The 22,860-nt window shown below is 40.8% G+C and overlaps 1 protein-coding gene and 1 pseudogene across 1 annotated transcript in view; one reads left to right on the top strand and one right to left on the bottom strand.

Moving 5' to 3' along the window:
* Positions 1-16,810, top strand: part of LOC141439341 (uncharacterized) — a 39,911-nt pseudogene extending 23,101 nt beyond the window's left edge.
* The window catches only part of LOC141439356 (uncharacterized), a 1,011,003-nt gene that overhangs the window by 658,401 nt on the left and 329,742 nt on the right, over positions 1-22,860 (bottom strand).

Raw genomic sequence — 22,860 nt, 5'->3', positions numbered from 1 at the left:
TATAAATTGTCAACGCCCACATTTTTCAACTATTTATTTAGACAACTATCTATTAGCTACTTGGATATGCTTCTACTCGCTGTTTCTAATTTTTTTTTGCGCGTATGACGTGCGTTGAATACTTGTAATATTTGTTCAGTCCGGACATAAAGGACTGACCCCGATGTGTCATCACTAGAACGCGACACTTCATTTTGTTCAACGTTTCATTTCATCTTTACAATGATTAGATTAGATTTAAATAGTTCAGGGCAGTGATATTGCATCAGGTGAGACGAAACGCCGTTATTGTACAAAAGCTCCCGCCGTCTGTATTTCCGGATAAATAAAATCTAGGGCTCTTGAAGGCTAGAGTGAATAGGCTGTTACCTTTGGCCTCATCTGCACTTTACATTACGTGAGATAGGGGTCAATCACGGTCAGTTTTATGTAAAAAAAGAAGAAAAGAAACAAAATACAATTGAAACTTTGAGATACATGTACAAAGGCCCTTTAATTGAGGGATCTGGTTTCGGTATATTTTATAAAAATCGTTATATTCTAAGGCTGAATGTTTATAGATATGCCGGTTTTGCTGGAACCGTATTCGGGAAGGCGAGAACGGCCTCTGTCCGGCCTGTCGGAAGGCCTACCCGGGGAAACCCGGCAGACTTCACTCCGCTCAGTCAAGAAGGTAACCTAACAACCGCAGTTGCATGGCAAACATTTTTTTTGTTGAAGAAACACTTTATAATTGAGGATAATAATAAAGAAACATATTGAGTTTTTTTCTAACTTGTGTCAATTTTTAATGTTGCATAAGTTATAATGGTCACTCGGACAGGGAAGATGTTAAAAGGGCTATAGAGGCAAAATTCAGGCGTAATGATTGCGTTTTGTTGGCAGGTGGCAGCAATAAAGACGGAGAAGAAGGCGCGAGAGCAGAAGCGGCGGAACAAGACGCTGGAGTCGCGGCGGGCGCTCGCGAACGTTCGCGTCGTGCAGAACAACCTCGTGTTCGTGGTGGGGCTGCCCGTGCGGCTCGCCGACCCCGAGGTAACTACCGACTCGCGTGTGTGTGGACCCTGTCATTTGGACCCCTGTGAAAACTCCCCATGAACTGGGCACCTGATTAAACTGGCCCCTAATGACTGGGCACCTGATGAACTGGGCACCTGATGAACTGGGCACCTGATGAACTGGCACCCGAAAACTGGGGCACCTGGGTACCCCATAGTAGTTACATGGTTTTGAGTGGTTATTATTAATATTTATTGTACACACACTTACATCTATAATTACAGGCTTGACTAATATGCAAGTAAGTAATAATAACTTAACCTTGTAATCACATTATCAAACTTTCTTAGGTAATCATTTGGTATTATTATTTATTTACTTTTCTCGGAACAAAATACAAACGGAACGTACTTTGAACGAGACTGTCATGACAATTGGCGCCGGAACGAAAAACTGAATATTCGCATTCGCCTTCGCGAATGTTCAAAAAATGGCATTCGTTACATCACTACACTTACACTACATATACTGCGTCAGTCTTAATTGTGGGTCAACCCTGACCTGCGTACATCAGCAGTTGTGTCTCAACTTCAACAATCCCAATCCACATTGACCTGTTTACATAATTACGAGTGAACAATGCAATGAGTTGATGTTTGTCATTTGCAATGTTTTGTTTACTTTTAACCAGTGGCTATGAAAGAACGGATACTACAAATCAACTGCGTTCTTACCGTATTTCATTTGATTCCAGATCCTAAAAAGACAGGAGTACTTTGGCAAATATGGCAAAATTCACAAAGTAGTTATAAACCAAAGTACGACGTATGCAGGTTCACAGGTGAGCATTCTATTACAAGTTTTTATTTTACTTGCCTTGTTTGCTGTTGTTGTTGGGTCAAATCTTAATCTTGCGAGTTCAATTTGACCCACTTCCAGTGGTCGGATGGACTTGAAATTTGGTATACATTATGTAGTGAAAATATTTTGTAAACCTTTAATAATTATGGCTATTGGCGCTTGATTGCCTTGGTCTTAGACGAAAGTTTCACTTTATGTAATAAAATAAAAGGAATTATGTGGTTTCTTAGTAAAAGTAGCGGTTGCCAAATATAGGGAATGTAATTTCGCTGTCACGAAGGAAATAAAAATTGCCTAGATTCAGCATAAATGCTAAGTATGTATGTATGTAAACTCTGTTATGTACAATAAAACAAACAATTGGCAATCGTTGAGGTATATGTACAAAGGCGAACTTATTATTATTGAACCTAAGTTTTCTAACATGAGATGTAAAAGTATGTATTGTCATCCAGGGTCCGTCGGCGTCAGCGTACGTGACATACGTGTCGCCGGCGGACGCGCTGCGCGCGATCCAGGGCGTCAACAACGTGGCGCTGGACGGACGCGTGCTCAAGGGCTCGCTCGGCACACCAAGTACTGCGCCAACTTCAATGAAGAACCAGCCCTGCCCCAAGCCCGACTGCATGTATCTGCACGAGCTAGGTCAGTATTACCATTACCGCATACCGCAAGGGCACCACCAACTACTGCGATACGAACAATAGAATACGTTAACAATAGACTCGTGTTCAGATCATTTTTAACAAATTTTTGCTCACATGAACTCGACTGTACCATCATCATCAACTTACCAATTTTGTTTCACCAGGTGATCCGAAGGCGTCGTTTACGAAGGAAGAAATGCATGCGGGATTGCACCAAGTGTATGAACGCAAGTTGCATAATCAGCTGCTGCAGGCACAGCGGGATAAGCCAGAGGAGAAGCACGCCGCGTCAGGTAATATCGTGACGTCGAGGTGTAGTTTGTGCACGAGCCGTAGGCGAGCTCTTGCAAATAACGCGTGTTAAACGAAATACGACGTTCATGGATTAGATTGTACTGTACCTTAAATGACGAAAGGGTAAATAAATGAACGATTGAACTGCACCCTACTATAAACGGCGACTATTTTCAATTTGATAGCGTAACTGTATTGTGGTGGAAACGCGTATAAAGACGCAGATTCTTAAAGGAAAAAAACTTAACGTAGTTACTTCTCTGTCTACTAAAGTGATTTTTTTGAGATACCACCTTTTTCCTCAAGAGGGCAGTCACTTAAATATTGTAATAATATTTTTATTTTTGTTTCAGGTAATTCTAGTACGAATGCAGAAAAGAATAGTTCTAAAGAAGGTAAGCATTTTCTTTGTTTAGACATTAGTCAATGTCATGATCATGAATTGTATTTTAATTTCTTTAAATATTTTCATAATTGGTTTTCCTTACTTGTTTTTGTGTTTGGCTTATTAATATTTTTCCTTTATCCTGCAGGTAATCCATCGAACTTCATACCAACAACAGTGGTCACATCGTCTCATATAAATGTAGTCAGTTCGTCTAAGTGAGTACCGTTCGGTTTACATCACGTTCTTTATTTTGTTTAGAATATATTATTGCATTATATATAATAGTTCAATCACTTGTCAGTTTTTAGTTTAACATTATGGCCATTGGCAATGTAGATTTAAAATATAGCCCATTTCCTGTAGTTGTCAGTGTTTCACTAAAAGTTTATGACAAGTGTGGGATAGTGCAAATCTGTGTAATTAACACTTATGTAATTCCTCTTATCTGACAAATTCAGCCAATTACAAGTTTTTATTTCAAAGAATTTGAAATAATACAAATATGAAGTTTCAAATCATTCCCTGTAAAGTATTTAAGTATAATAGATAAGCGGATTTGCACTATTCTCGACGAAATTGATTTGTTTAGTTGGCTATTTTATTTATGACAAACATTCCAACATGTTAGTAAATGTGAATTACTTCCATCTGTATTTTCAAAAAGATATACACTTTCCATCAGAGATAGGGGTCAATCACTGTAGGGCAACTACGAAATTCGGAAATCGAAGTTCGTATCGTACACCATCCCTCTCACTCTCGTATGAAATAATATTAGCGTCAGCGGGACAATACAATACAATACAATACAATACAATACAATACAAATACTCTTTACTGTACACCAGACATAGTAAGCGATACAGAAAACTTCGATTTTCGTAGTAGTCCTACTGGTCAGCTAACACTAACAGACTAGCTATAGAGTTAGGCAGTGTCACTAGAGTTGAGGTCACGCACATAAGAACATGTCATCTAACAACAGCGGGATTTTGACATTAACTCATTGCAATCAGTTCTTTTCTTAGCTCTGTGTGCAATCCTTCACTTCAACTCTCGTGGCACTACCTATAGTAACCGACTAGCTGCGTAACTAGAACTTATTTATACTTTTTTCATGGCTTTATTTGATATGAACATTATAATTCCAGATCAAAGAAAGATTCAGTTAATATTAGCAACGGTAGCAACGGTATAGAAGCCAGCAATAGTAACGGGTTGAGTGTCAACGGCAACGGCAACGGCAAAGAGGCGTGGCCCAGTCTCGGCTCCTCCCCGCCCTCGGATAGCCCCGCCCGGAAACAGAGCAGTCCCAAGCCACAACAAAGTCAGGGTGAGTAGCTAGTTAAGAGTAGGTAATTGAAAATAGGAAATAAAAAGGGAGCGAAATACGCTTACCTACTGTAGTTACGTTACTTTATGTTTATATAACTGTCATTGATTCCACATAATATGTATTGGGAAACTTTACCACCAGTTAGAAATGAATTGAGCAACATTATAGTTACAGTGAGAAAAGTTTTTTGATGTGGAAGTCTTTATGACATTGCCCATTGACATAAAGACAGATGTTTTCTTGGCTTATGTAAAAACTTTTTTCACTACTTTTATAGCTAAGTAATTAAGCTTATTGAAATTACTTCTAATTCTAAATCTGATGTTATAAATTTGTTTGGCTTCCGATCGGTCTTTTTCCAATAGTACAGTCACGTCTAAAAATATGTATACAAAAACAAGGTTGCATAAATATGTAGTCATACATTGTATGAAAAATATTTATCTATTACTGACACCAAAAAATTGTATTCATTAAACTTTTTCAGTATTATGTAATCACAAAATGCTTCAGAAAGTTGCATACTTAATAAAATTCCATTTAAATGTATCCACCTCGTAGGCAAAAATAAGTATACATGAATGGGTTCCATATACATATAACCACACCAATTTGGCAAATATTTGTATACGCCGTTTGATTCATAAATATGTATCCAGACTGCAACAACAAACCTTGTCTGACTGGCATAGAATCGTAAGTTGTATATTTAACTGATTTGACAATTCACGAAAACAGTGCGGACTTGTCACTGCATACGTCTATCTCACGATTATTCTATGACGCACTTGACAGTCCTTAGATTGAATTGACTTGTAAATATTGAGTATTTCAGTTTAGGGTCATTCTCAGAAAGGTGCACTAAGCATTTTTTTGTTTTTATTTTAATTATATTGTTAATTGTTAGTGGTTTGTTGTTGCAAATTATAGATGCTTCAGTGGATCTGTCCTCAGTGAATGACCCGAACAACTTGATCGCTTTGGCTTAGTCGATATTAATGCCCACTCTGGACATTTCCAAGTATTTGGTGATCTTGATGGTGTATAAAAAATTAAATATATCCATACCAAATTTCATCCAGCTCACTCCAGTCAGTTCATCCCCCATTTTCTCCCCTTAAGGGTTGCTTTTGGAGATAAAAACTAAGTACCCTATGTTCAGCCCCTTGACAGTCGAAACCAGTCGGTTTCGACGTGATACCGGAACAGACAGAGTTACTTTCAATTCATCACTCCATAGTATAAAACAAAGTCGCTTTTTTTGTCTGTACGCTTAGATCTTTCAAACTACGCAACGGATTTTGATGCGGTTTCACAAATAAATAGTGTGATTCACGGTGTCTATGTATACCGTAACCGTGTTGTGCCGGAACGGGTCACCAGTATATAATATTATTTTAATGGAGTATGGATTCGTAGTATGTATGTCCCTGCCCGCATGCAGGTTACGAAAGAGACATACATGTAATCTTAACAAAACAGTAATTCTTCAAAACGAATCAAAATATCAAATCGTGTTTACATATTTATGAATCAAACGGCGTATACAAATATTTGCCAAATTGGTGTGGTTATATGTATATGGAACCCATTCATGTATACTTATTTTTGCCTACGAGGTGGATACATTTAAATGGAATTTATTTAAGTATGCAACTTTCTGAAGCATTTTGTGATTACATAATACTGAAACAGTTTAATGAATACAATTTTTGGTGTCAGTAATAGATACATATTTATGATGAAAATGTGTGGCTACATATTTTTCAATTTTTTTTGTGTATACATACTTTTAGACGTGACTGTACCTACTCCCGTTTGGATTTATTTGCAATAGGTGACTTAGTAAACGATATTTTATTAAAACTTAAATGTCCTGTTCCAGTTAAGTCACAAGAAAACGGCACATCAGAATCTTCCAGTCCCACACAACAAATGCAACAGCAACAACAGCAACAGCCCGCGCAAACTAGAAGCAAAGAGCACACCGACACGCGCATACGGCACAAAGACAACACACAGACCAAGAAAAACAAAACCGACAGCAAAAAGAGAAATAGTATTCACGTCAACCACGACACAGAAGACCACAAGCCCGCAAGCATCACACAAAGCTCCGTATTCGAAAACGACACACAGTACCTATCAAACGAACTAGACGAATTAGAGTCGGACCGACACAGCCTTTTAGAAAACCACGACTTATTAGACAACAGCGATCACAGTTTGTTAGAAGACGACACACATAACCTCCTAGACGACGTCAACAATCAGATAATAATGCTCCAGATACCACATAAGAATAACATGCTCTCGGGTCTACTAGATAACGACCATTTATTGCCACAAATGAAGAGCCCGATGATGAACGGGTACGGGCTCACAGATAGAGATACTATGAGTTATATAGGTAATGATAGACATAGTCAAATTAGCCAAGGGATGATGGAGAAGGAATTGTTGGTGCGGGAACGCAGTCGCAGCGAGATGCTGATGCGGAATGAGTTGATGGCTCGCCACGACCCCTCGAAGCCCTACATGTCGCAGGGAAACGGGCCTCTCGTCTCCAATGCCGAATTATTAGGTAACTAGCATTTTACACTGGTCAAAAATCTTCCAGGATTACTTAAATGAAATCCACGATGTAACTTTTGTGAATTCCCCTGGGCATCGTCATAATCATATCAGCCATAGTACATCCACTTTTGAACATAGGCCTCCCCCATAAATCGCCAGTTGCTTCGGTTGGAAGCGGCTTGCATCCACAGCGAACCTGCAGCTTTAACCAGGTCATCCGTCCATTTAATTGGTTGAAGTTCTACGCTGCGCTTGCTGATCCTCGGTCTCGGCCTCAACGGCCATCTGTTCTCTGTGGCCTGCCCATTGCCACTTCGAGGAGCTAATTCGCTTGGTTATGTCGGTGGCTCGCTCTTCTGCGTACATAATAACTGTTTTTTTGTAATTGCAGGTGCTAATTACCACAGTCGGCCGGCGCTGCTGCCGTTCGGTCTGCGCGTGGAGCACGCGGCGCCGCTGCCCAGCATGGCCGCCATTCAGTACAGTGTGCACTCGCAGATAGTTAACGGGTTCGACCAGCCGCACTCCTCGGTCAGTACACCATGCCGCACTAGAAATTACTAAAAAAATCCCAAAGTCGTCTCCAAAAAGACAAAATAAACCCTTAGTACGGCATTAAAAAAAATGACTGTGAATGATAGGAAAACTGGATGTTTTACATTGCGGATATATTAGTTTTAGTAATACGAAGAAAATATAATGCTTTAAACTTCCGTGATTTTCACGCATAGTTAAATATTAATTACGGGACTTGTCACGCTAGTAATATTTACCTCCTCTTTAGTAGACAAGCCTTCTCGTGACCATGGCTACTGCAATGTGGTCGAAACGTCTAGGTAAATATTACTATCGTGATAAGTCCCGTCTTTGATATTTAACTACGAAAGAAATACGTAATAAGAACGAGCGCGTTCTGACCAACCTATCTTAAGCCGCCGTGCCTCCACCTATCCCCTTCCCCCTCTACCCCTTTATCTATGAGTGCATATTTTTTTTTCGCTAGGTGGCGCTGCCAACGTAAACAATTCCTTATATCATCTACGATAAAGAATTTTAATTTAATTATACTAAACACTCTTACCTTAAATAACGTTGGTGATAGTGAAGCTTCAGTGTGTGACTACAGTGTACCAGTGTTATCTCAGGATTATCCTGGACCCTGCCGGGGGAGTGACTTCTTAATTCACTTGGACTTGCGTGCCATTTTATTGGCAAATTTGCTACAAAAACGGCAATTCCTACATCGCCTGGGCCCGCGTTAGGTGATCAACGAAGCACTGTTTTGCTTTTGGTGCGGGATTCACATGCAACTTCACGATAACATCATCCTCAAGCTTCTATAAGACTACCGTAATTTCTTACCCTCATATCCGAGTAGGTATACCCACTTCTTAGCAATCTTTGCAAATCTGCGACATCTGCCGGCCGGCGAGTGAACTGACGAGCGACCTATATAGCTATTTGCTGATCCAACGTCGGGGTGCTTCGGTGTGGCCTGCGTGTGCGCCTCTCACTGTACTTTTTTGCCAATCGCATTGAAGAGGGCGACTGTAGTAGTTTTACGTTCTTTACGTCTACTCTTATCTTGTAACTTTGACGTACTCATAGACTTGCGCAATGGTTTGTGGAGCGTGCAACAAGCCATGTAAGGGTAAGAACATTACTGAGGGTGGAATTTCTACTATAACCTGCGCTAAATGCTCGACACATTATCACGCAATATGCGTAAATATGACCCGAGAGATTCTGAAACAATTCAAAGGAAAAGAGGTGTACTTATGTCCTAATTGCAAACTGAAGAATAAAAGTTCGAACTCCGATAGCACCCCTGCGCGGCCAAAGAACTTGGAGGCTCCCTCGGAGACTGACGAGGACAAGTTTGTGTTTTTAAGCGAAAAAATAACAAATTTGAATCTACCGAGTGAACTGTCGTCGGTCTTATCGGGGGCTTTAAATGAACTGCGCGATTTATTTGTCTCAATGAAATGCGAAATTAAAGATTTTACGAAATCGCTCAATCATACATCTGAAGAAATCGACACTTTCAGACGGGACCTTTCGCAGGTGAAATCCCAAATGAGGGAGACGGAAGCGGAAGTCGTCGCGCTCCGGGCCGAGGTTGTTGATTTGCGTCAGCAGATTTCCGATGCGGAACAACGTCGTATGCGGAATGACGTGGATATCACCGGAATCGCAGAGATAAATAATGAAAATTTACTTCAAATCGTAAACGTGATCTCAGTTAAACTTGGCGTCGAGCTTGATCCGCGCGACGTGGACAACGTGAGACGCGTCGGGGCCCGCGGTGACAGCGCGGCAGGCGCCGCGCAGCGGCCGCGGCCCGTGATACTGACTCTCGCGAGGTGCGCTCCGCGCGATCAGCTACTAAAAGCTGCCAGGGTGCGGCGCGGACTCACCACAGACATGCTTAACATTCCCGGAAATTCGCAGCGCGTGTACCTCAATGAGCATCTTACGAAAGAAAATAGGATCCTCTTTAGCAAGGCAAGGAGGCTGGGTAAGGAGCTTGGTTTTAAGTACGTCTGGACTTCTTATGGCAAAATCTTCATGAGACGCACGGAAACTAGCTCGGTTCTTCAGGTCTCCACGGAATCCATACTTGACAAACTTGGAATGCGGGGCTGCCCCCCTGTTCACGATCTCAACCAGTTTGATCACGGAGCTGCTGCAACACCGGAATCCGAATCTGACCTTGGAGGAGTTGGCTCAAAAAATTGCTCCTGACAATGTTTTTTTATTTTCATTAAACAAAATTTTATCAATCTTAAATTTTCAAAAGCTTGCTTAGTTATTAGTCTTGTTTGTATTTATCAGAAACTTAGATTTGTTATTTGCTACCACTGTGGATTCGATTGCATGTCACTGTCAGATATTTTTAATATGTTTTTCGTAACTTTTATACTACTTGTTAATAATTATAGCCTGAAAAAAATTACAAGTCATGTCACTAGTAAAACTGAGATAGAAATCGTACTTTGTCCCGCACATCTCTTTACTCGTATGTCCGATTACAGTAATAATATAATTATTTTGTACTCTTGCTCTCACAAACAATTCGGCCAATTTAACAAAGTAATAAATGCAGTTTTTTGTTTTTTCACTATTTTATGACTGATTTAGATGTGGTTAATGATATTGATGCAATTAATGATACTATTTGTCATGAGATATTTACTCCCGATACGTGTCACAATGTATTTACACCGAATTTCAATTTTTTGGTACTAACTATGAATATTCGAAGCATTAACAAAAACTTTGATGATTTTTTAGTATATTTAGATAGAATGAAGGTGATTTTTGACGTTCTTATTCTTACGGAGTGTCGTTTGAGCGACACCTCTTACGGAGTGTCGTTTGAGCGACACCTCTACAGTAAATGACATTCCCGGCTACAACTCGTATCATACTAAAAATAATATCAACCAGAATGGGGGTGTAGTGGCTTATGTAAAGTCCTCCTGGGATGTTTCGGTCTCGGAGCCGTGTCTTGATGAGGCATGTTGCTTGGTGCTCGATGTTGCGAACGGTGTCACTATTTTTGGAATTTATAGATCGCCGGCTTTTAGGAACACGAGTAAATTTTTGTTTTCGCTAGATGTAAATCTAAAAGTCTATGGGGCCAGTCCAACCCTGATCGTGGCTGGCGAACATACTAGATGACTGTGAGGAATACCTGTGCCTGTTCGCTGAGCGAGGCCTGGAACCAGTGATAATTAAACCCACACGTTTGGATGCATGTCTCGATCACATTTTCGTAAAGTCTGTGTCTCCGGTGGTTGGCGCTGTGTGTGATGCGGGCATCACTGATCACAAAATTGCTATGATGGGGCTCTTCACGCGCGTTAGACACAAGACTCCTAATAGAATCAAAAATGTGATCGATTTCCGTAATGTTAAAAATGACCTGGATTCTGTTGACTGGAGCGTGGTTACTTCAATACCCGACGTCAATAAGGCGGTGGAGGTTTTTATGAATATTATTAAAAAAGTTACTGTCGCTAACTCCAGGACTGTAACAGTGTCTAGATCGAGGTTCACTGTCCAGCCGTGGGTGACGCCTGGGTTGCTTAGGTGTGCCCGCCACCGTGACAGACTCCATTTAATTTCAAAACAGCATCCTAACGATGAGCTTGCAAAGATTGTTTATACTCGTTACAGAAACTTCTACAATGGTCTTTTGCGGAAACTTAAAACTGAATATGAAAGTAATGAAATCCAAACCAATCGTAGTGATCCCAAGAGACTATGGAAAACAATCCGAAAAATCTGTAACTCTAAGGCGAAAGGCGGGACAGCCTCCGCGCTTGTCACGATAGAGGAGCGTCCCATAGACTCGCTTAACAAGTGCAACACATATTTTTCATCTGTTGGTCAGTCTCTTGCAAATGGTATCCTTTTGGATGCGAATGAATCAGAAGCGAATTTAGCAGCCAGAGCTCCTACAAATACAAGATCCTCATTATTGACATCCTTCTTCATGGAGCCTACGGATCGGCAGGAAGTTCTCAGCATTATTTTGAAGCTCAAATCTGGGAGTGCACCCGGGATAGATGGGATTAATGCCGACTTTGTAAAGAATACCAGTGGGCCACTGTTGGATCCATTGACGTATCTTTTTAACTTGAGCTTAGGTACGGGTTGTTTCCCTGATATGTGGAAGTTAGCTTCTGTTACTCCTATCCACAAGGACGGGGACAAGACTTGTCCTGGGAATTATAGGCCCATTTCGCTGCTTTGCGTCTTCTCAAAAATTCTAGAGAAGATAGTGAATAAGCGTTTAATGAAGTTTGTTGAGTCCCACGATTTGCTCTCAAACAGGCAATTTGGCTTTAGAGCGCGCAGGTCCACGGAGGACGCGGTCTCAACTCTGACAGACTTAATCGCGGGTTGCTTGGACAGGAAGCAAACTTGTATCGGAGTCTTTTTGGATCTGGCGAAGGCCTTTGACACGGTGTCCATCAGGTTACTCCTAAAAAAACTGGAGTGTTTTGGTGTCAGGGGTCTGGCCAACGAATGGTTTAGTAGCTATCTCTCTGAGAGGCAACAGCTGGTCAGGGTTGACTCTCATAGGAGTGACACCCGGCCAGTAAGCTTTGGCGTTCCCCAGGGAAGCATTCTCGGTCCAACGCTGTTCATCATTTACATGAATGATATACATGACCTTAAGTTAAATAATGCAGAAGTTATATGTTACGCCGATGATACGGTGGTTCTGTATAATGGACTTTCCTGGGCTGAGTGCGTCTGCAGCGCTGAAATGGGGATGAGATCTATCGGTAAATGGTTAAGGAATAATTTACTAACTTTAAATTATAAAAAAACAAATTTTCTCTGTTTCCATAAGACTGCAGCTTCAGAGCCTTCGCAGATAGAAAGCATTAAAATTCATACATGTAATACGCCTGCCATCTGTAGCTGCGCCACAATTCTGCGCGCTAACGTGGTCAAATACCTGGGTATCATGATTGATCATAACCTAAATTTTCGGCATCACATTGCATGTTTGTCGAAGCGTATTAGGAGAACGGCAGCGATTCTGAGAAAACTCAGAAACTCGACCGATAAAGACGTATTAAGAATGGTCTTTTTGTCCATTTGCCAGTCGGTTGCGGGTTATTGTATCCCAGTCTGGGGAGCTGCAGCTAAATCCTATCTCATTAATGTGGAAAGGGCTCAAAGGTCCGTACTCAAGGTGATGCTGAGAAGACCTTTTAGATACCCCACTACCAGGCTTTACTCCGAGGCTCAGGTTTTGACCATACGGAAGTTATTTATTTTAAGAATTACTCTCTGTGCTCATACATCCTCATTTCGCTTAGACTTACATAGGTCTCTTCTAAATAAAAGGATATACAGGCTGCCTTTACCTTCTGTAAAATCCCACTTTGCAAAAAGATTCGGGCGCTTTGTGAGAGCATCGGTTTACAATTCTGTTCTGGCCTTCTGTAATATTAAAGACTGTTCGGTGACTATTGCCAAACAACTTGTTACACAGTGGTTACTTACTCTGGACTACGATGCTGTTGAGGGCATAATTGTAACTTAAATTAATTCATTTGTCAGAATACTCAATCAGTAGCTTGTGATTTTCGGCCTCTTGTTGTCTTACGTTGTGTTGTATAATGTAACTAAATTTGGGATTAGTTGGTTAAATCTTTTCTTTTAAATTAAGCTCGACCGCCCAAGAGACAGGCTCTGCCTAGTTTGGGGGTCTCTGTTGATTCTTGTAACATCACGGTGTGCACGATTTCTGTATTGTAATTTTATTGTCTTAATTACTAAGTGTGTGCAATAAAGAAAGATTATTATTATTATTATTATTATTATTATATGGGGGAAGCTCGGTGCCCCCTTAACACGCTTTGCTCACAATGCCTTGTTTTCCAGCTGCAGAACGAAGGTCGCTACCTCGCAGAGAACATGGACAAATTCTTCACGGACTTCCATAAGGCGCAACAGATGCGTCTGCTGCTCGCGCGAGCGCCCGAACACGCGCATGCGCCGAGACACTACCCGCTCGACGAACATAAGCAGAGGTATAGACCACACACACACACATACACACACGCCCAAAAGTCCATTCTTTAATGTGGGGAACATTTTTTTGTTCTATCGTCAATACATTTTATGGCATTTTTTTACACCATGGGTTACATTATTGCAATTTTAGTAGGGATCCCTAATTTTTTCTAGTAATAAATATAGCCTATGTTATTCAGGCATAATGTAGCGTTCTAATAGTGAAAGCATTTTACTTTAATCGGCCCAGTGGTTTTGGATTCATAAACTTAACATAAAAAGATCATTCTAAAGCAATTTAGCTGTTAGATACGAGGTTGAGAAAGTAAGCAGTCGAAATCTTTCCTCTTTATAATATCAGTATAGATTATAGATTTTTAGGGATATTTTATAAGATATTGTATACGGTTGTGTCAGGATGGGTGCGGGAGGCAGCATGAGCATGGCGGGTGCGGGCGCGGGTGCGGGCGCGGCGCGGGCGCGGAGGCGGCGGCGCGGGCGGCCGGCGACGCCGACGACGACCTCGACTTTGACCCCTTCAAGGAGACGCAGAAGGCCCTCGCGGAAATGATGGAGACGGAAATGATGCAAAACACTAGCGGGTAAGATCTGATAGGATTCGCCAGTGTCTTTGCGATTCGAGAGAGCATTTAACTCTTTTTCCAGCTTCATGTTGTTTACCTTTTAAAACGCATAATAATTTTAACAACGCCAAGTGATTTTGTACCATATTGTGAATAAAGTAAGGTCGAATATTTGTTTATGTGAGCGCTATATGCACTATGTCTGGAAAAGGGAAGGGTTAACCTGTCCTTTACCGCTGGCGCCTTAAGCTGCGTTTCCAACAATAATGTGCGACAATGTGTTGTGAGGAATGTGTTTTTCATTAACCAATAGAAACGCTTTATTTACCTCGCTTCGCTCCGCTCAGCTGTTTCCTTCCACCAGTGATGTGCTGTGCGAGGCGAGGTAAATGCATCGTTTCTATTGTTTAATGCAAAACACATTCCCTCTTAACACATCCTGCGTTTTATTGGTGGAAATGCCGCTTTATGACGACGGAAATGATTCCTTTACTTCTGAATCTTGGATCCCATAACTATATTAAATAACATACTATAAACCGTAACGCCACCTAGCAATATTTTGCCTGTCAATAAACCCTCATTAGATGTGATGTGATGATGGTGAATGAAAATGGCTGAAACACGTCTAGAACTGCGTTGTAACAGTTTTTTCTCTAATATGCTCGGAAATGTCCGCCTTACTGTCGCAAAAAAAGTACGCAAAATCAGGATTTTGCGTAGTCTATTAGGATAGACTGCCACAAATAGGAAATATTTTTCCAAGCTAATCATATCATATCATTTCTAAGCTAACCTAACCTACTTTTCTGGTGGCAGTTGGTTTTTGTGGTTCGTTCGTAGCCATAAGTAAACGTTTGCTTAGTAATGTTTGTTTGTTCGTTTGTCGTAATAAAACTTTATAATGTAAAATTATGCCAAATGATAATTTGACCAAATGCATATAATGTGAAATGTAAATATGCTAAAGATTCGATTGGGAAATGAAACTTCTGAGATAAGTTTTTTGGGAAGTGAAATTTGGCGAAAAATATTTTGCCGAAACGGCAGTACGGCAGGGAATATTACTGCAATGCTCTGTCGACAGAATGCAGCACTAGTGCAAACCGTAAACACATTTTTGAATGTCTTAATTGTGTTTTAAAATTTTAATTTAAAATAATTTCCCGGCCCGCTGAGAGGGTGATTCTGAACTGTACCCATCCACGAGTTTTATTTTTCCCGGCCTCTGCAATAATGTGGTATGTTGTGTTACAGTGACAATATGGAGCGCGTGCGGCGCGCGCGGCTGCCGCCGCCGGGCTTCGCGCACGCCGCCTTCCCGCCGCCCGCGCACCACATGCACCACCATCAGCACCAGCACCAGCACCAGCACCAGCACCACCAAGGTTCGCCACCTCACCGTCACCACCATGCTGCATCTTCATAGTTCAACGTTACTTTTACCGTTCCCTACCTAAATAAATAGATATCATGGAACAATTGACACCAATTGACCTAGACCCAAATTAAGCAAAGCTTGTACGGTCACGAGCGTTAATTTGGGACTCATTTCGTTGAAAAAACCTTTGAATTGTCATACAAAATGACAGATATCGATCCTAGGTGGATCCCAAATTAACGCTCGTGACTGTACTGTGTACTAGGCTACGGATAAACATATTTATATAAATAAACAGAACATCAACATCTCGGCTTGTATACCTACGTCCCGCTCTAGGGCACAGGCCGTCTATCGGAATGAGAGGGCTTGGGCCGTAGTTTTCATGGTGTCCCAGTGTTGGTTGGAAACTGCACACATACACCATTTAATTGCTTCGCAGGTTTGTGCAGGTTTCCTCACGATGCTTTCCTTCACCGTAAAACTCGTAGTAAATTTCAAATGTTATTTCGCAAAAAAATCCAAAAAACTCAGTTTGAACCCACAATTTTCTGCTTGAGAGACAATAGATTAAGCAATACAAATGCAAGAAGAATCAAATACTAATAACCTAACCAACAAAAAGTTGGAAAACCCCAGACTTTGTCACTTCAAAGTTCAATATCTCAAAAACGGCTGAACCAATTTGATAAAACATGTCTAAGAACCATTGCTAGAAGACCTGCTTTCAAATAATAAAAAACCGCATTCAAATCGGTCCACCCGTTTAAGAGTTTCGGTGCCACAGACAGACACACATAGCGGTCAAACTTATAACACCCCTATCTTTGCGTCGGGAGTTAAAAAGCAGTGTTGTATATTGCAGGGTACAGCAACAACACGGCGTCATACAGCGACTGGACGCAGATGGACCCGGCCATCATGTCGACGTCGGTGAACTTCGCAAGCCGCCGCCGGGCGCGGGCGCCGGCGCCGGTGCGGGCGCGGGCGCGGGCGGGCTCTCCGCGCAGCAACAGGAACTATGGGCGCGCTTCAACCAGCTCGGCCAGCAAGCCCCCCAACGGCGCCAAGCTTCCCCTCCCCTGGGCAACAAGCTCGGCTGGGGCTCTCCCCACCTCCCACTCAACAACATCCCCCTCCCCCCGGCTTCTCCCCGCCAAACCGCCCCAGCACCCCGCCGAGTGCATCGACGCCAAGTAAAAAGTGCAATCTTATCGGCGGACGTATTTTCTATCCCGTCACTACCCTCCGCCGATGAACGATAAATCTTTGTATTGAGAGAGGATATTGGATATTTTAACGAGAGAAATATGATAACAAAGGAATTTGTAAAATAAATTAACATATTTGTTTTATTTAAATTATGATTTTATTTTCTTTTCTGTTTCACGCTCTGCTGTCCCCGGTTTCAGTTCATGTTTCTTTGTGATCATTTTCGCTGAGTCTTCCTTCTCGACACGCATGGTGTATGTATATTCGTTATATTATATATTTACTAAATCATATCCCTGTTATGACAGATTATATTTTCTATATTAAAATGAGATGCCAATTACCCGCTGTTCGATTTGTACCTTATTGAGTCATAATCCATGAGATTGTTTGAGCTGATGCTCCTGATGAAGATATTGAAGATGAATGAAAGGCAGCTGGTTCGCATATAAAACTATAATGATTGATACAGTATAACAAGATATTGACGGTAGGACGGTCTGAACGTAACTGCCGCACGGGGCCGCTTCGCTCCCCGCGCCGCTCTCCGCTAAACCCGTTTTTGAAGTAGTGATGGGACGGCGTATGATGTTGCGAGGCAACATACTGGCCCAGGTTGAAGTATTCAATATATTATGAAATGGGCAGGGGGCACAGGTTGTTGTAAGCTCGTTGTATAATGCCCTTTCTGGTCTTGACGTCTGCCACTCGATGTTTTCCATCTTGACCGGGATGCAGCTGTACGACTCTCCCTAAGAGCCAGAGAAGAGGTGGTTGATTTTTATCCTTGACAAGCACCAATGTTCCCAGCTTCAGATCTTCACCGTGAGTCTTCCACTTGACCTTTTGCTGAAGCAGAGACACATATTCTGATGAAAAACGTTGCCAAAAATGCTGTCTAAGTAGTTCGATTCTTTGGAAGCGCTGAAGTCTTGAAATATTCTTTTCTATCAGCGGTGGTTGCGGTATAGACATGAGTGAGCGTCCAATAAGGAAATGAGCGGGCGTAAGACAAGAGAGATCGGTAGGATCAGTGGAAAGAGGAGTAAGTGGTCTGGAATTTAAAACAGCCTCTATTTGAATTAAGCAAGTTGACATCTCTTCGTACGTTAAGTGAGACAAGGACAGTATTCGTCTTAAATGGTGCTTAACCGATTTAACGGCCGCCTCCCACAGGCCCCCGAAATGCGGTGAGTAAGGTGGTATATGTTTAAAGTTAATACCATGATTTTGAAGTTCAATTTCAATGTCATCTGAATAATTATTTAAAAAACAAGCTATCTCGTTACTAGCTCCGACGAAGGTGGTGCCGTTATCGGAATAAATGGTATGCGGCTTGCCGCGGCGAGCAATGAACCGATGAAGAGCTGAAATGAATGTTTCCTTGGTCAAGTCTGAGACCAGCTCAAGGTGCACAGCTTTGACTGCGAAACACACGAAAACACAAATATATGACTTGATCAAAACACTACCTCTGCCTTTACGGTTGACAATCATCACTGGCCCAGCATAGTCTACGCCCGTCTTAAAAAATGGAAACTCTAACTCTGTCCTATCCTTAGGTAAGTTGCTCATGATTGGCTGCACTTGCTTTGGTTTAAACCTGTTGCAACGAACACAGCGATGAACAGTTGACCTGGCTAGACTCCTACCATTTAATGGCCAGTAATTTTGTCTAATATGACTTAACAGCAGCTGTGGACCCGCATGTAAAAGCATTCTGTGTTTTTGGTCAAAAAGAATACGTGTGATATGATGTTTGCTGCATAAAAGAATTGGGTGTTTGATATCGTAGCTATAAGGTGAATTATTAAGGCGTCCTCCGACGCGTAATATATTATTAGCATCAATGAAAGGCGACAGTGAATTTATTCTGTTTTTCTGTTAAGTGCATTTCCTGATTTTATAAGTTTGTATTCAGAAGCAAACATTTCTTGTTGTGCAATTTGTAATAGAGTTATTTCTGATTGATTTAATTCCGAAAGAGATAAAAGAGATTTGTATCGATCAGATTTGTTCCTGCAATTATGAATGAATCTTAATACGTAAGCTATTATTCTTATTAATTTAGAATAATTAGATATTTTATGAATTGTTCTTTGAAGTGTATTATCTTGTGTTGTAATTACGTGTAGTGACAATTCTGGTAGTGGCTGATTTAATGAAACGTTTGGAACAACCGGGAACTGTATTTGTTCCGCTTGTAATAGGCTTGGTCCTGACCACCACAAGTCCGAGCCGCTGATGCAATCAGCCTTCACCCCTCGCGAAACCAAATCGGCAGGGTTGTCTTTGGAGGGCACGTAGTTCCACTTGTAACTGGCAGTACTGTCTTGGATTTCTCCGACTCTGTTGCGTACAAAGGTTTTTAGACGATTCGTTGGTGTATTTAACCAGTTTAATACTATTGTCGAATCAGTCCAAAAGTAGCAGGTCTTGACTTTGACAGTAAGTGACTCTAAAACCTTAGTGCAGAGTCTTGTACCTAGCAATGCCCCACAAAGTTCTAATCTAGGCATGGTTGTTGGTTTAATTGGCGCGACTTTATTTTTTGAACACAACAGACGCACATACACGCTACCATCCTTCGTGCTTGTCCTCACGTACACGCACGCTCCATAAGCTCGCTCAGAAGCGTCCGTGAATGTGTGAAGCTCCACGTCGTCTGCACTAGTGCAGTAAGCCCAACGTGAAATTTTTAATGAATTTAGTGAATTTAAAGATGTAATGAAAGTATCAAATTGAATTTTAACTGGTGGTGATACTTCATCATCCCAATTATTTTTATCCAACCAAAGTTTTTGCATGATTATTTTTGCTTCTACTACACAGGGTCCCAACAAACCCAATGGATCAAAAACTTGACTAATAAGAGAAAGTATAACACGTTTTGTAATTTTTTTATTTTTATCTAAGTTGATTGAAAATAATAAGTGATCTTTTTTGGGATCCCAATGTAATCCTAAAGTTTTGCATGGAAAGTTGTTATTTAAATTTAATGTTTTTTCTGCGATAGACTTTTCTGTGTTTATGGTTACAGAACTTAAAATCGCTGGATTGTTTGATTGCCATTTTCGTAAATAAAAATGTGCTGACTTTAAAGTTTCATCAACTATTTTACAAAGATTTATTACTGATTGTATGGAATCACCACCGGTCAAAAAATCATCGACGTAGAAGTCTTTTTGTATTGCTCTTTTTGCATTAATATCTGAGCAGTATTCTGCTAGTGACACGAGACACTTTGTGGCTAAGTACGGCGCCGAAGCTGTACCGTACGTAACAGTGTTTAAAGTATAGGTTTTTATAGGATCCGATTTATTAAACCTAAATAAGATTTGTTGTAACATTCTTTGCGACGGTGATACAAGGATGGATCTGTACATTTTTTCCACATCACTTGACACTACGTACTTATGCTGTCGGAAACGTAACAACAAAGAAAAAAGATCGTCTTGAACGACTGGTCCAACCATCTGAATGTCATTGAAAGACTTACCAGTCGTAGTAGCCGCGGACGCATCGAACACGGCCCTTAGTTTTGTGGTCGTACTGGATTCTCTTACGACTCCGTGATGAGGCACGTAATAATTAAATTCTGAATTTTGTTTGTCTGTGTTTTCACTCATATGACCCAAACTCAAATATTCACTCATGAACTCTAAATACCTGGTTTTAAATAGGGAATCACGATCGAATTTTCGCTCTATTGATAATAAACGTTGTCTTGCTTGAGCAAATGAGTCACCCAGCACTGCTGGTGATTCTTTTAAAGGTATGAGTACCTCAAATCGACCATCACTTCGACGTCGAGTGTGTTTAGCAAAACTTAGTTCACAAGCCTGTTCTTCTTTTGACATGCTATATTTTGATGGGACAGAATCGAGTTCCCAAAAGTTTGTTAGAATGGAGTCATCGTTTTGTGCTTGAGAATGATAACAAGTATTTGTAGGTATCTGATTTAAAGCGGTTGACTGATAATAGGCGCCTGAAACTAACCAACCTAATTTTGTTTGCTGTAATTTAGGGTATTGTTTGCCGAGGTCAATTATATTAGAAGAAATAATGTCCCAAAATATTTCTGCTCCTACTAAAATATCTATCGCAGAAGGAACATTAAAGTTTGGATCTGCCAATCGTATACCTATAGGAAGAGGTATATCCTGTATATTTATATAGTGTGAAGGCAATGTTTGTGTTATGTTCGGTAAGACATTACAATTTAAAATAATTTTGTAATCACCCGAGTATGATTGTATATTAAGATCACAAGACTCTGCACTATAGGACGTTGAGTGGTTAATACCTGTTACAGTGGAGCCCTTATTACGTAATACTAGTCCCAGTTGTTCACAGAGGCGTCGTGTGACGAAGTGAGAAGTGCTGCCGTTGTCGAGAAGGACGCGGGCTGTGCGAAGGCTTCCCTTGGAGTCTGACACTTTTACCAAAGCTGTGGAAAGCAAGATGTGGGAATTATTATTGTTTTTTATGTCTGTGGATAGAACGACGTTATTTTCTGTATTAGAATTTCTGTTTAAGTCTGTATGTAGCAATGTATTGTGCCTTTTAGAACAATATTTGCAATGAGTAAGTTTACACCTGGTTTCCGTATGTCCAGGTCGTAGACAATTTTTACAAACGTTAAAATTTTTCATTTTTTCTAAGCGAGATTCAACATCCAAATCTCTGAATGGTTGACAGCTAAAAAGATAATGATTCTGTTTGCACATAGGACAGCTCATAGACTTATGATGATTATGACTGTTATATTGCGTCACATTGGAAATGAACGGTTTGTTTTTAATTACGCCTGTGTACGTGTCAGTTTTGTATTGTGACGACTTATTTTCTAATAATGTATCTAAAAGATCAGCTCTGTCATTTAAAAATTTAATGAACTGGTTGAAAGTAGGAATACCTTTAATTGCATTCCGATGTTCCTCCCAGTAACGGTACGTCAAGTTGTCCAATTTTTTGGACATGATGTGTATAATTAACGTATCCCAATGATCTGTTGGTTGCCCTAACGAAGCTAATGCTCTTAGATTTTTGTTAGTTACGTCTATAATATTTCGTATTGATCTGCTAGACTCTTTTTGACATGTTTCTACATTGAAAAGCGCGTTTATGTGATTATTAATCAAAAGGCGTTCATTATCGTATCTGTCTGATAGTAGTTGCCAGGCAATTGGATAATTTTCTGCTCTAAAATCAAGATTTTTAATGACAAGTGATGCACTGCCCTGTAAGGCGGCACGTAAATAATGGAATTTGTTAATATTACTGATACTGTCATTGTTATGAATTAAGGATAGATACGTATCTCTAAACTCGAGCCAGTATTGAAAGTCACCGGCGAAGTGAGGCATGTCGATCTTCGGAAGTCGCACGAAGTCACGGCTGGCTGTGTCAGCGACGCTGACAGCGCCGACGCTCGGCGCGGACCCCGGCCGGGGCTCCCGGCTTTGCGCCGCGCTGTTCAGCAGAGTCCGCGCCGACGACACGAGCGCGTAGAATTGAGACTCAAAACTTTCACGTTCCTTAAACTGTAAGTCTTGATCGTCCGAGATCGACTCCACCTCTGTCTGCAATTCGTCGTACACTTCGTATAAAGAATCTATTTTATTCAAACGACACTCTAATTCCGCTATTTGTACGTCGCTTAATGATTCACTACTTTGTACAACGGTAAAATAATTATTGAAGTGGGTAAGCTTAGCTTTCATACTGCTACGTTTTTTAATAAGTTCTTTTAGCTTTGCTTCACTCATTATGCTATTTATAGAACAAATAGTTTTAACTTATGTCAGCAATAACACAGCTGACGCGAGAACAAAGGAAAGAATGCAAGTGCAACTAAATAGGTAGCGGAGCACTGCGCCGGTAGCAATATAATGATTTGATGATACTTATTTGTTAGATAAGCGTAAATGCAACTATATTGCAGTATCTTAATGTAAAATTTAAATGTAAATTATGAAATGCCAAATTACTATTTCATTTTTTAATTTTAATTAATATTATTATTTGAATATGAA

Source organism: Choristoneura fumiferana, chromosome 20 (assembly GCF_025370935.1).
Source record: "Choristoneura fumiferana chromosome 20, NRCan_CFum_1, whole genome shotgun sequence".
In the NCBI taxonomy this organism is placed as follows: Eukaryota; Metazoa; Arthropoda; class Insecta; order Lepidoptera; family Tortricidae; genus Choristoneura; species Choristoneura fumiferana.
The sequence above is the reverse complement of the archived record's forward strand: the minus strand, read 5'-3'. Positions and strand labels throughout refer to the sequence as shown.